Here is a 14,193-nt window from a genome sequence, read left to right on the forward strand (position 1 = left end):
TAAACAAGTGCAAAAGTGCGAAAATAATCAAAGGTTATACTAATACACGAGTCGGATCCAAGTGATTCATCTTGTCTATCTGTTTTTATTTTATTTTTATTTTTCAGCATTTAGTTAGTTTTTATTTTTCTAGTTTAAAACCTTTTTCTAACTTTTTGATTTGATTAGACGTTGAGGATAAACCGGTACTAAAAGCTCTTGTGTCCTTGGACGACCTCGGTATCTTACCAACACTATACTACGTCCACGATGGGTGCACTTGCCCATATGTGTGTCTAGTGTTAGTAAATATCGTGTTTTATAAATTTAAAACTTGGCTAAAAAGTGTAAAAGGGCTTAAAATATACATCAAAAATATATAACACCTCGCACACATCAAGTTTTTGGCGCCGTTGCCGGGGACACAAGGATTTTAAGAAAGTTAGGAATCAACGGCCTAATCATATTTTTATTTTTCTTTTTAATTTTTAGGATTTTCTTAATTTTTCAGCTTCTGCAGAGCTCAGCACGGGCCGTGCCCGCTGAACACGCCCCCGTGCTCAATCATTGGAACTGGCAATCCTGTTTTAAGTCAGACAGTAAGCTGAACACGGGGCCATGCTCACTCAACACGCCCCTGTGCCCAAGATTCTCTTACTGAAAACAGAACCGTTAGATCCCGGCGGTTGGTAATTTCTGACATAAACATGAGTGATAGTAATTCTTTTTACTTTCGGCACTCTTATGGTATGTGGTGTCAATTATGTGGAGGCGAACATGAAGAATTAAAATGTTACTTTCTAAATTATAGGCCCCAATATATAGACCCACCAATTCCTTATAACCTTAAGAGGGGCGAAAGTAAAAATAAGCACTATCTCTCCCTCGAATGCGCCCAGCCAGATATTCTAGGGGAAATGCTCCTTGACGAGTTATTTCAACTAGAAGAGCTAATTCTAAATTGGTCAAGAGAACTTAGGAAGGATTTTATTGATCCGCCCTAAGATGATGACCATGAGGAAATGTTGGAACCGCATTCCGACAACCTCGTTGCTTCCGAAAATACCTTCATACCTAGAAAAGACTTGGACGATAGTCGTCCCTGTGCCGATTGTGCCGTGAAGGACTCCCCATCGACCTCGTTCGGTGCATACATAGACCTGAGCGATTCGGCATACACCTTCTTTAACGAGAGCCCGTGAAAGGGTTGGACTTGTCCACCTAGAATGAAAATAGGAATTACCCTCACCGACAACCTCTTGCGTTCTCGCCTTAGTCTAGGACAATTTAGGTATCTTAGGCACTTTGGGGTTGTTCCATCCAGTAAGGAACCACCCGACATCAATAAGATCCTTAGGGACAACAAAACTCCATAAGACAGCCTCCAGACACGGGGCCGTGTCCGGTCAACACGCCCCCGTGCTCACCTAAAAGATTCTCTGCTGATTTTGTCAGAATACGGACAAAATGTGTCAGGATTTTCTCTGCACACGGGACCGTGTCCAGTGCGCTGTCGTTTTCTTTAAATGCAGCCTGATTCCTGCTCATTTTTGACCACTTCACTAGACAGAGATTCCTGGGATCTTCACCTATACCATCCTAGGTAAGTGCTAAAAGAAGGTTCCGAAGGACCATCTTGTCCTTTCCACTTTTGTTCATTTCCCCTTCTTTCAAAATTTTTCAACATCTCCTCCATGGAAGCTTGGAAACTCTATGACTCCAACCTTCTATGTAGAGTTTGTAGGATTATTTGCTACGGATTCTTGTTTAAAGTTAGTTGTATAACTTTGTTTTAAATTATCTAAGTTTAAACCACAGTTAAAAATCATGAAAATAATTTAAAACCCCAAGAATCATTAGCCAAAAATCCTGCAGACAAATGAACACGGGGCCGTGCTCAGCGAGCACGGGGCCGTGTCCGAGGTACTGTTTTGCAAAAATTTAGCTTTCTTCGGTTTCTTTCACAGAAAATGGCCAGCAGAACAAGCGGATCATCTTCAAGAGGTAACCGAAATGGGAGAAGGTCGTCCACAGCAGAAGACTCCCTGGTGAACTATGTTTACGCCTTGAGGGAAGCCATAGACGAAATGACAGGAGTAGAGGAAGCGTTAGTGGACCGTATTAACCATCTGACGGTGGGATTGGAGGGCTGTCTCCGAGAAGTAAACCTCTTGCACCAGAGGTTAAACCTTCTCGCTTCCCCGCCTTTGGTTCCCATAATAACCCAAAGAGCGTGGAACATAGTTCCCGAGGTCATCATTCCGGCCGAATGGTATGCCATGCACCAAGAGCCTCCGCAAAGGGTGGTGCAAGGAGTCCCGGTGAATGTTCCTCCTCAAGCCACTGAGGAAAATGAAGCCGCTTTCTTCCTTCCAAGGGAGATAGAAGAATGGCTTTGAACAACATCCGAGGAACCATCGGCTAAAGGTCTTACTACATCGGGAAACTATTCCCGAAATTTTCTTAAGAAGTAGAGCCCTTTATGATAACCTCGTGTATCTCCTTACATATTTAGTTAAGTTTTTATTTTATTTTATTTAGAAACTATATGTATCTCTCTATGGTTGCAATGAAATGTTGGTTTTCTAAAGTTTGATGGTTTATAATAAATAAAACACACTCGTGGTGGTAAAGGATGAAAAAGGGAACGAGAAAAATGACCCCATGCACAAGAACGAGGCAACCCGACACAAATCTCCATTACAGAAGGCTCAACACGGGCCGTGCCCAACCAACACGGCCCCGTGCTGAACCACCTGCAGAAAAACGCCCAGTTCCGGTAACTGGACACGGGCCGTGTTCACCAGACACGCCCCCGTGTCCAGGCTTCTGTCTCATTTCTCTAATTTCTGTTACTGGCACCTGAACACGGGGCCGTGTCCGGTCCCCACGGGGCCGTGTCCAGACTGCCAGTAACATAAATCTTTGCTTTTTAACACCACATTACACATCCAATAAACCTAAAAATTTATTTTTGGGACACATTGAGGACAATGTGTAACTTAAGTGTGGGGGGAAGCTAACACCTTGAAATTTTGCAAGTCCTAACAACAAGCCTTACACAAAACTCTATTGGAACCGCTAAACACCCCAATTTTTTTCAAAATTTTTCATTTTTTTTACTTGTCTATAGTTTAAGTTAGGAATCCTAAGATTAATAAAGTTATATTTTTACAAATTTTACAACCGAGAGCGTCGTGATAACAAGAACCAACATAAGAAAATTATGAAACGGCATAACAAGCTTAGTTAAAATTTGATTATATATACTTGATCACATTAAAAACCCATTCCCACAAAAGTGAGTTTTGAGCCTTTATTGAGCATACAAATTTACATCCTTAGACTAAATGCTCATTTTTCGTTTCTTGTGTGAATAGCCGCTTGGTTCTTACAACTCTAGAACTTGCCACGACGATTCATTCCCGGTCCTTACCAACTTAAACCCAAGTAAGTAAATGATGAAGGCATTAGGACTAACCATTTTTTCTTTCCACACCATTATTTTTTTTTACCACCTACCCAAAAAAAATCCCCCTAGTTAACCCCTTTGAGCCTAAACCTTTCATTTCTTTACCCTTTTCACCCACCAAAAACCCTTTTTATTTTCACCCTTTATTTTAGTAACAAGCTCGGTTTTTTGCAAGCTCGTTCTTTTGTGTGATCAATATATATATATATATATATATATATATATATATATAGGATAGGAGTTGGCCAGAAAGTCCAAATTTCCTAAAAAGTGTAAAAAGTCATAAAACACCATAATGTCAACCATAAAACACACCAAAAACCCACAAATAATATGACGAAGATTATTAAAACATCATGTATGTGGGTTTTGTGTTGTGTTTTAGATGTTAAGACTCTGATTGTGGAATGACAAATATTATTGTGTTTTATGTTGTTTAGCATTGTGTGTTTTATATTCATAGTTCTACGATGGTGTGTTTGAAGTTTTTATGGACTATTAGAGTTTGAATATGGTGTTTTAGTAATATTCATTCTATTATTTGTGAGTTTTAGGTGTGTTTTATGCCTGAAATTATTGTGTTTTATGACTTTTTACACTTTTTAGGAAAAACACACTTTCCGTAGGATCCCCACTCTATATATATATATATATATATATATATATATATATATATATATATATATATATATTTGAATGATGAAGTTAAAAACAAACAAAGCTATGAAAACAAAAGCTTGTTTGGAGAAATACTTCAAAATAAAAAGTCACTAAAAACAAAAGTGTTTTACGAAAACTGACGCTTTTTATGCTTTTCGCCCTTTTACTAACCACTAACCCAACCACCCACCTTTAGCCCAAGCCTAACCCTTCACCCAAAAAGTCCTCTTGATATTTACAAAGGTATAAAATTAAAAAGGAGGAGGATTGATTGCTTGGCAAGCCTATGGTAGGCGTAAGTTCCATGCCGCTCTCGAGTGATTCACTAAAAAAAAAAATACACCTTCGGTCGAGTGTTAAGTGATTTCTCCCGTGAGGTATGTGAACTTGTATATAAATGAAATTTTAAAAAGGCATGTTATGCCCAAATAAGTAATTTATCTTATTAAAAGTTCTAAATAAATCATAACGAATAGGATTGTAAATAAATAAAAATAAAACCCAAAAAGATCTTGGATTCCCGACACTCTATGACAAGCCAAAAACCTTCTCTTCTACCCATTCCATTTGGGAGTGTAAGCCACATTTAAAGAGTTTTGCTTGAGGACAAGCAAAAGTTCAAGTGTGGGGGTATTTGATATGTGTAAAATGCAACATATAAATTACATCAAATGAGGCATAAAACAAACCCTTTTTAAGTACTAATGTTGGAAAAAGAGTGCTTTTGTCTTCCTTTTGTATTTTCAGGATGAAATGAGCTCAAATACACAAAAGAAGAAAAAAGACAGCTAATTCTAGCATAAAAGGAACAAAAATAGATTGCCCGAACCCTCAACGGCATCCTCCCAAGCAAAGAAGAGAAAACAGAAGACTGAACACGCCCCGTGCTCAGCCAGCACGGGGCCGTGCCCAAGAAGCAGCAGAAAAGACAAACCTGTAGAAGCTTCTATTGCCCACCACGGGGCCGTGTCCAGTGAGCACGGGGGCGTGGCGAAAGTACAGCAGGCGCATTAATTGTAATTGCGAATTACAATTAATGAAGAGAGAGAGTGTCAGACGGGCACGGGGGCGTGTCCAGCGGACACGGGGCCGTGCCCAGCCTTCTGTTCACCCTATAAATAGGAGTGCTTGGTTTCATTCCAACTCATCCCTTGCCACACCACCTCTCTCACACTTCATCCACCACCCACCACCACCATAACACCATCATCCACCACCATCATCCATTGTCCATCGTAGAGTGTGTGAGTCGTCTCGGGATCCAAGATTGATAGTAAGAGTTCTTGACAATCAAGGCCATGTTTGACTAAGTCTCTTACATCACTTGGTGAAGACAAGTGTTTAGTATAATACTTTTTATTTTTAATCTTTTGCACTTTTTATATGGTTTTGTATTAATGACTTTAATAACTAGTTACTTATGTTGAAGGTGATCTTTCCTTATCGTTTGTCCGTGGTCTCTTGGCATTATTTTACTGTCTCTATAAAATAAAAGATTTTCACCATTCATATCTCCACGGTCTATATGGAGGTATGTTGGCTACCTGGTCGGGGGTTAAAGGAATGGTTTGGTAAGGGTCTTGCCCTTGTTCAGCGTTTAGAGGTCCTGCAAGGGACCTGGGTCAAATTTAGTAGGATCTCCTTCAATGCCCATAGGTATTGGATGGCGGGGATCCAAACTCTTTGACCCCCTCATAAGTTAACTACTATTAATACTATAACCCGGGTATTTAGGACTGTATCCCTGCTGACTCAGACTACTTAGCCGAGGGTAACGTCACCGCCAAAAGCGGGGCCTACTATAATTTGCATTAATAACTTAATTCATTATCTTCCAATAATACAACCCTTTAGGATTGTATCCTTGCTGACTCAAACTACTGGGTTGAGGGTAACGTCGCCTTCAAAAGAGGGGCCTACTACAATAACTAAGATAATCTCTTAAACAAGTGCAAAAGTGCGAAAATAATCAAAGGTTATACTAATATACGAGTCGGATCCAAGTGATTCATCTTGTCTATCTGTTTTATTTTATTTTTATTTTTCAGCATTTAGTTAGTTTTTATTTTTCTAGTTTAAAACCTTTTTCTAACTTTTTGATTTGATTAGACGTTGAGGATAAACCGGTACTAAAAGCTCTTGTGTCCTTGGACGACCTCGGTATCTTACCAACACTATACTACGTCCACGATGGGTGCACTTGCCCATATGTGTGTCTAGTGTTAGTAAATATCGTGTTTTATAAATTTAAAACTTGGCTAAAAAGTGTAAAAGGGCTTAAAATATACATAAAAAATATATAACACCTCGCACACATCATGTGTAGATATAGTATGAAAATTAGTGGAGAAGAGACAGCGCAAGATATGAGTAGTTGGGATTAAAAGTAATTTGAAAAGAAAACTCTATCGCATTCGCATCGCCACAATCGAAATCGAAATAACAAAAAACCATCGCGCCGCGCACTCGAACCAGATGCCAGCTGGCTGGATTGCCATCCGACTGGGCTGCCATCCGGTCGGTGTGCCATCCGACCGACCCGACATCCGGGTGTGGTGTCATCCGACCGACCCACATTTTCCTCTTTTGGAATCCTATAAATACCCATGTCACTTTCAAACTTTCTACTTTTGGAAACCCTCTGTCCGAGCAGCACACTCTCCTCACCTTTTCCTCGATTTCTCTCAAACCAGGTAAGATCTCGTCCTAAATCTTGCACTTTCTTGATCTACACGCACTCCTACACATTTCTATCTTTTGAATTTTAACTTTTAACCGTGAAATCATCAAGATTCAAGTGTTCGATGATGACGTCATCATGGTGTTCTTCAAGAACTCCATGTTTTGGCCTGAAACCTTCAAGAACAACTTGAATCTAACCTATTTCCACATAAATAAACAAAGATCTACCATAGATCTAAACATTTTCACTAAGAAAAGGATTGAAAGATGGTTTTCCTACTTTCTTTCAACTCTTTTACACTCAATGCACTCAAAACCGATAGAATCGGGCCTTGTGTCAACATACTACTTATTCTATGGCTACGTTAGCTCAAGATCCGACCCTATCCACGAGGTTCACTGGTTTCGGGTTAAACAAGAACTCCGTCTCGAAAGGTTCACTAGTCGGGCTTGGGTGATTCCTGTCCGATCCGGAGAACCAAGTATTGACAAGTTCCCGATGTTTGACTCGTTATCAAAATATCTCGATAAAACGACAAACCATCAGAAACATCCGAGTGTAAGACGAACGGAACGACCAGGATAGGGTGTCGTCCGAACAGACTGCTGTCCGAACGGACAGCCACCCGAACGGCCGGGCAACCGATCGGCTTGCACTATGGGTCCCACATTTTATCACTTTTTCTAATCTTTAAGTTTGAGTATTGAACGAACTGCTATTTGATCAGACTAGCATCCGATCGGATTACTCTTCGGATCATGAGATACTTGGGGTTTAACACTTAATCGATTTTTCAACATGTTCAATGAGTAGGAATGCCACCCGATCGAACTGCTGTCCGATCGAGTGACCTTCTGCTATGAACTTGTTCTCAATAGGGTGCCCACCCGATCGGGTCACCGGCCGATCGAACGACTGTCCGATCGACCGACCTGAAAGGTGGAAACACTTCAATGTTTTCAAATGCTACAACAAAAACTTCAAAAGTCAAGCCATCATACACAAACACATCTCTCTCATAGGAAGAAACAATCCACTCGAATACTCATCCGACCGGACTACCGCCCGACCGGATGACCATCCGAATGGATTGTCATCCGCACGAATTGGCCGTCCGATTGGATTATCATCCGACCGAACTGCCATTCGACCCGTCAACACTTGCTCTCGTTTTGCGAATCACTTATCATTATTCTATCGAACTATTCAGGCTAACATTACTCTCAAGCGCTCCCTTCAATCCATCAACCGCTGTGAGTATACTCGATCCCTTTTTGCTTTAAGCACTTTTGGGTGTTACATACGTTACTTATACGAAATCACATCAAACACACTACGCAATACTTTTAACGCTAACCGTTACCACATGTATTACGTGACTTAATGAATGCTTGTTTGTTATGTTTACACATGGAATGCTGTCTACCTGCCTTAGCAACGATAGTACTATAGTTTGGACTCAGCACCCGCTCATGCGGGGGTTGTTAAGGATAATTACTTGCATGGATTACAGTGGTGATCATGTATTGCGAACTGCCTTGGGCAGTCAACCTGCAGTCACTGGTATCGATAGATCCGTGTCGATAATTAACATGCTTCGTTTTCCTCTGTGTACGTGCTGGTTATGCGTAAACTATTTCGAACTCTATATGCTATTATCAAACTTGTATTACACTTTGTGTATTGACTTTTATTTTAACGTATGTGACAGGTAATTAGGATGCTTATCTGCTAGGAAAGCGAGGCTATAATAAGCTTCTAGAGCCCAACAAATAGTTGTCTGTAGATCTGAAAACAGGAGTCTCTAGAAGCAGATAAACAATTGGGCAGTTTTGTAAAATCTGAGTTGTCGGAATAGAACTATTTGCCTGGATTTTGTCTGTTATAATTTGTTTACCTTTTGAGGCATGGCATGGGACATGTTAATTTAAATTAATTGGTAATGATAATTGTTATGGAAACTTCTGGACAATCTGTTTCGCTCAGTGCCGCGCCCCGATGATTCCGCTATCGGTTGGGGTGTGACAATATAAGAGCTTATGGATTGGAGGATTTTCCAGTAAAAAAACCAACAAGTTCACGGAGCTCCCACACCCCTACCTCTTTCCTTTCTCTTTCACAAAATGCCCCCTTCATCTATGGATTCGTCTATGACCATGAATTCTACGTTATACTCTATCCTCCACATCACGGTCCATGGGTGGACTGACTCTCGTTTGCAGATGCTTCAAGGATCTTCACACGTGAGAAAAATTGTTGATTATCCAGTCTGTAGGGTAGAAATTGGAGAAAAACAACTATCTGGACCTAAAATAGTACAAGAAACAACGGACAAGATTGTTAAAGTCAAGGAAAGACTGAAAGCAGCATGTGATCGACAAAAGATTTATCCTGATAACAGGCGAAAACCGTTGGAATTTCAGGTAGGAGACAAGGTGTTATTAAAGGTCTCTCCTTGGAAATGAATGGTAAGATTCATCAAAAGGGGAAAGCTAAGCCCCAGGTATGTTGGACCTTTTGAGATTATTAGAAGCATAGGACCTGTAGCCTATCAGCTACAACTGCCAGAGGAAATGGCAGGAATACATGATGTATTTCATGTATCTAATCTCAAGAAGTGCTTAGCCGATGAATCATTAGTGGTGCCTCTTAAGGATATAGAGGTAAATGAGAAGCTAAAATTTGTAGAAAGGCCTCTACAGATTGAAGACAGGAAAGTCAAAAACCTTAAACACAAGAGATTGGTTCTAGTCAAAGTGAAATGGGATTCCAAGAGAGGACCAGAATACACATGGGAGCTTGAATCAGAGATGCAAAGGAAATACCTACACCTGTTCTAGTAGACCACGAGGACGAGTTCTAAAACAATGTGGGGAGGATATAACAACCCTCCTAAAATATTTTCGACACCCCTAATATATTTAGAATGTCCTTATACGTCCTAAAATACACCCCTTATATGAAAACCGGTCCCGAATACCCTTAATTTTACAAAAATAAAATAAAAACAAACTTTAACGATCTGTCGCGGGGCGCGACATACTACACCCGAGCCTTCACGGGGCGCGAGCACTTGGCTACGAGGCGGCACCCTGAGTTGCCATGTGGCAGCCCCGTGTCAAGCCTAGTTCGGCGAATCAGCAAGCCTACGCCCTACACCCCTACGTCGCGGGCCGCGAAATCCCTCTATGTTTCCGTCGCGGGGCGCGACGCCCTATCTGATCAGCCCTATAAATAGCATCGAGAGGCTCAGTTCACAAACCGTTCAAAACACACAATTCTCTCTCAATTTCTGTAGTGTAGAAGCTATACCCGGGCATTATACCCACTAAAATAACGAAGTTCTGCCTCGTTGTAAGTATCATAACCCCCGGTTACGTATTAGATATGCTGCCCGATTGATCTAGTGCTCCGTAACGGTTGTCGAGGCTCTGCCCGACGTAGTCGTTGGAGTTCTGTCTCGGGGAGGGTATAACTAATGTAAATATTGGGTTATTATACTAACGCGTGTGCGTTGTTTAATTAATAGATAATAACCAGGAAATCACAAAGGAAGACCCTAAAGTTGTAATGTGAGTAATCCTCCTTTTTGCAAACTGTTTTTACCAAACCTCAAATGTTTTACATTATAATTAACAGTGATTGAGTATTTGTATTCTATAATTATCGTCGGTATGTTGGGGTTTTGTATACAAAATTTGTTACTACACTGTGAGTAGTAACATGACCACAAGTCTGGTTGACAGTACCGTGGGTGGTAATTAAAGTAGAAAAATAAACAAATGTAATTGCGAGATCGCCCTCAATGCTGTAAACGGTTTTACCTGTCTTGATTGAATTGGGATTCACTCACCAGTATTTCCCACTGACAAAATGTTTTTAAACCCGTTTCAGGTAACAAAATGTGAAAGCCAAATAGAAGCCAACTGGACAACACTGAAGGCTTGGAAAAGTGGCTATAAAAGTTACCTAAATAAAGAAGATGTATTTATTCAATAAAATAGGGTTTATCCCAATAAAATGGTTGTAATGGAAACTTGGGAATTTCCCATGTGTTTAATATTATAAAAGTGTGGTATTTTACTCTGATAAAATATTTCCTAACTACGGCCCTGATGTAAATTCTGCTGCCAAATAATGATAAATACCGATACCACCATCTCTGAGTAGGCCGCGGCCGCCCGCCTCCCGAGGCAGGGGTCGGGGTTGCGACATCATCACATTCGTATCATGGTTAACAAACATGGTATTACGTATCATTAAATCATATTTATTTCACATCTCGTATTTGACTTTTAATAGTCAATTCTAACAAGCACAAGACATAGATTTAACAATGCATCATTCCAATTTACGCAATTCAACATACCATCAAGTATAACATTTAATGACCCATCATGCATCACCCGATCCCTCTAATCTTACAATCATATTAGGATTTCTAATTATACTATTCTCATACTGGTTAACATTTTCATAAATTCAATGGTCAAGTATACAAACTTCCAACTTAGGAACACATGTCTGTATCGATGTAGTCGATCATACCAATTACATGACACTATAAACATTTTGGGTCATATAGCGAAAAACATATAACCATGTAATCACTTAGTTACATTCACATACACATGTATAATCATTTTTATGCATGTTAGCATTTTCATAACTTCACATCTAGTATATCTCATACTTAGCTAACTCAACCTCATTCCAACTTCATCATATTCTAATGATCTCATATGCTTCACATTTAGTATATATTTACTTCTTACTTTTAATTAAGCAATTATTCAAACATATGGTGAACATCATACCACTCCAACATAGAGTACAACCTTCTAATGCACACTTTTTACCAAATCACATAACCAACCTAAATTCCTACCTGTATTCCATCTAAGATACATTTCACATGTTAATTAACTCATTGTTACATCCTATACATGTTCACCCATCAATTACATAAAATTTCATACACAATTGTCACTTAGGCATTACATCAAACACTTGGTGGGCATACCATATTTTAAGCACAAAGTACAAGTACCTCATGCTTCCATTCCTTTTCTTACATTCATTCATCATAACCACTAAACATCACATAAATTTCATACTATTCTTCAATCTAACTAACAATTATGCATCACACACTGCATAATTCATTATATTTGCACAAGGATTGGACATGGGTGACACACCCATGTCGCGATCTTCATCATCCCAAATGGGATTCACTTACAAACATCAAGTTACTCAAAATTGTTCATAACCTAAGACCTATATGGTGATTCTAACACCTCTTGATACTTAATTTCATACTACTTCATGGTTTGATCATAACCCACTTCTTGAAAAATCACCAAATCAAAATTTATAACTTACTACATGTTCATTAGCATGAGATGGTGAGGATTCTTCATTCATGCATTGATTTAGTTTCAAATCCTTCTTCAGTTGCCTCAATTTAGAGGGTTGTGGGGAGAACTCTTTTTTCTTCTTCCTGTGCATATGTATATGTCAACATATACATACACACAAATTAAAAGCTGAATTTTTATAAAGTTTGTTTCACATGTCACTTTTAGTCCCTCTAATTGGGTTTTTGGTTACTTGCAACCAATACTCTCATTTCCAACCACCGAACCTTTATGTTAATAGCTAAGTTACATAACTTAGTTATTTTATCTCGTAATGTAAAACAAGAAAAACATTCTATTAATTTCAAATTCGGTTTTGGGGCGTTACAAAACACAACCATTCTCCTTCTATATTCTCTCTCTATAGACAACAACCAAAGCCGCCACAAGATAACTTTCTACACCTCTGCTCAAATGGTCGTATCACCGAAGCATTCAAAACCTTCAATGCATACATATATAATGACACATCTCTATACTCTTACCTCCTCAAATCATGTATACAAACCCACTCACTCTCACTCGTTTAATAGCTCCATTGTTTAATAATCACCTTCGGATGTTCTTCCGTTAGGTTTGTCACTTATTTGTAAAGTTTGGTCAATCAAAGGTTGCAGTCAAGTTATTCAACGTAATGCTTAAGAGAAACATCATGTCTTGTAACATTTTGATTGGAGGGTTTGTGCAAACTGGTGAATTGGATCAAGCACGCAAGTTGTTTGATGACATGTCTGAGAGAAATATCGCGATGTGGAATGCTAAGGTTGCAGGGTTGGCATATTTTGAATGTAATGAGGAGGCTTTAAGGCTTTTGTTCGAAATGCGTGTTTCGGGTTTTTACCCGAATGTTTACTCTTAGCAGGTGAGATATGTTTTTCTCGGCTATTTAGGAAGTTTTGCAGCTGGTTTACGTGTTTTTTATATGGATAGTGTTTGGGATTCCTTCTAGAAAACAACTTATTAACTTATATAAGTGTATCGTACAAAATGCCTTAACGTACGATGCGTATGCGACGAAAGTTCGCACGTTAAAAAGCATTAAAATTTAATTTCGCATGTTATACAATTTCGCATGTTTATACAATTTCGCATGTTGTCGCATGTTAACCCGATTCGCATGTTAGTTACAGATATTCGCATGTTGATAATGCCCCGTATAGGGTTGTAAATGAACTAAACGAATATGAACAAGGCCTTGTTCATGTTCGTTCATTAAGGATATAATGTGTTCACGAACGGTTCATGAACACCTACCGAACGAGATTTTTTGTTCGTGTTCGTTCATTAAGGAAAGGAACATGTTTATGAACGGTTCACGAACACAGATAAAATCGACAAAGTTCATAATGAGAAGGAAATTGGAACGGTGCATAAACAAGGTGAAGGTAGAGTTTCCTATTTTATTAGTTTGGGTAATGAGATAAATAAGAATTAACGAATATAAAAGGTTTATATAAAATAAATAGATGTTAAAAAAAATATTTAATGAATAACATATACAAACGAATATGAACGAATATTCACGAACACATTACCGAACGTTCATGAACGAAATTGAATGAACCAGACATCTGTTAGTGTTCGTTCATTTAACTAATCGAACGAAATTTCTTGTTCATGTTCGTTCATTAACTAAATGAACGAATGTAAATGAACTTCCCGCCGAACGGTTCACGAACTGTTCGCTGAACTTTCGGTTCGTTTACAACCCTATCCTCTCGTACGCGTCAGGCATTTTGTACGTTAACCGGCCTATATATATAGGATCAAGATTAAGGGAAAACCACTTTGAATTGTGTGAACTTAGAGAACTCGACCTTTCCGTTCGAGTTTTGCCGCCATATTTTTCACACCCCTAGATTAAAATATTTAGAAAGTCTGCCGTAAAAAAAATTGAAATGGTGTTTTTCGCCGCCTTACAACAGCTGTAAAAACGTGATGACATAAACATGACATCACTTTTACTGCATTTACAACTT

This window comes from Helianthus annuus, chromosome 15, assembly GCF_002127325.2.
Source record: "Helianthus annuus cultivar XRQ/B chromosome 15, HanXRQr2.0-SUNRISE, whole genome shotgun sequence".
NCBI lineage: Eukaryota > Viridiplantae > Streptophyta > Magnoliopsida > Asterales > Asteraceae > Helianthus > Helianthus annuus.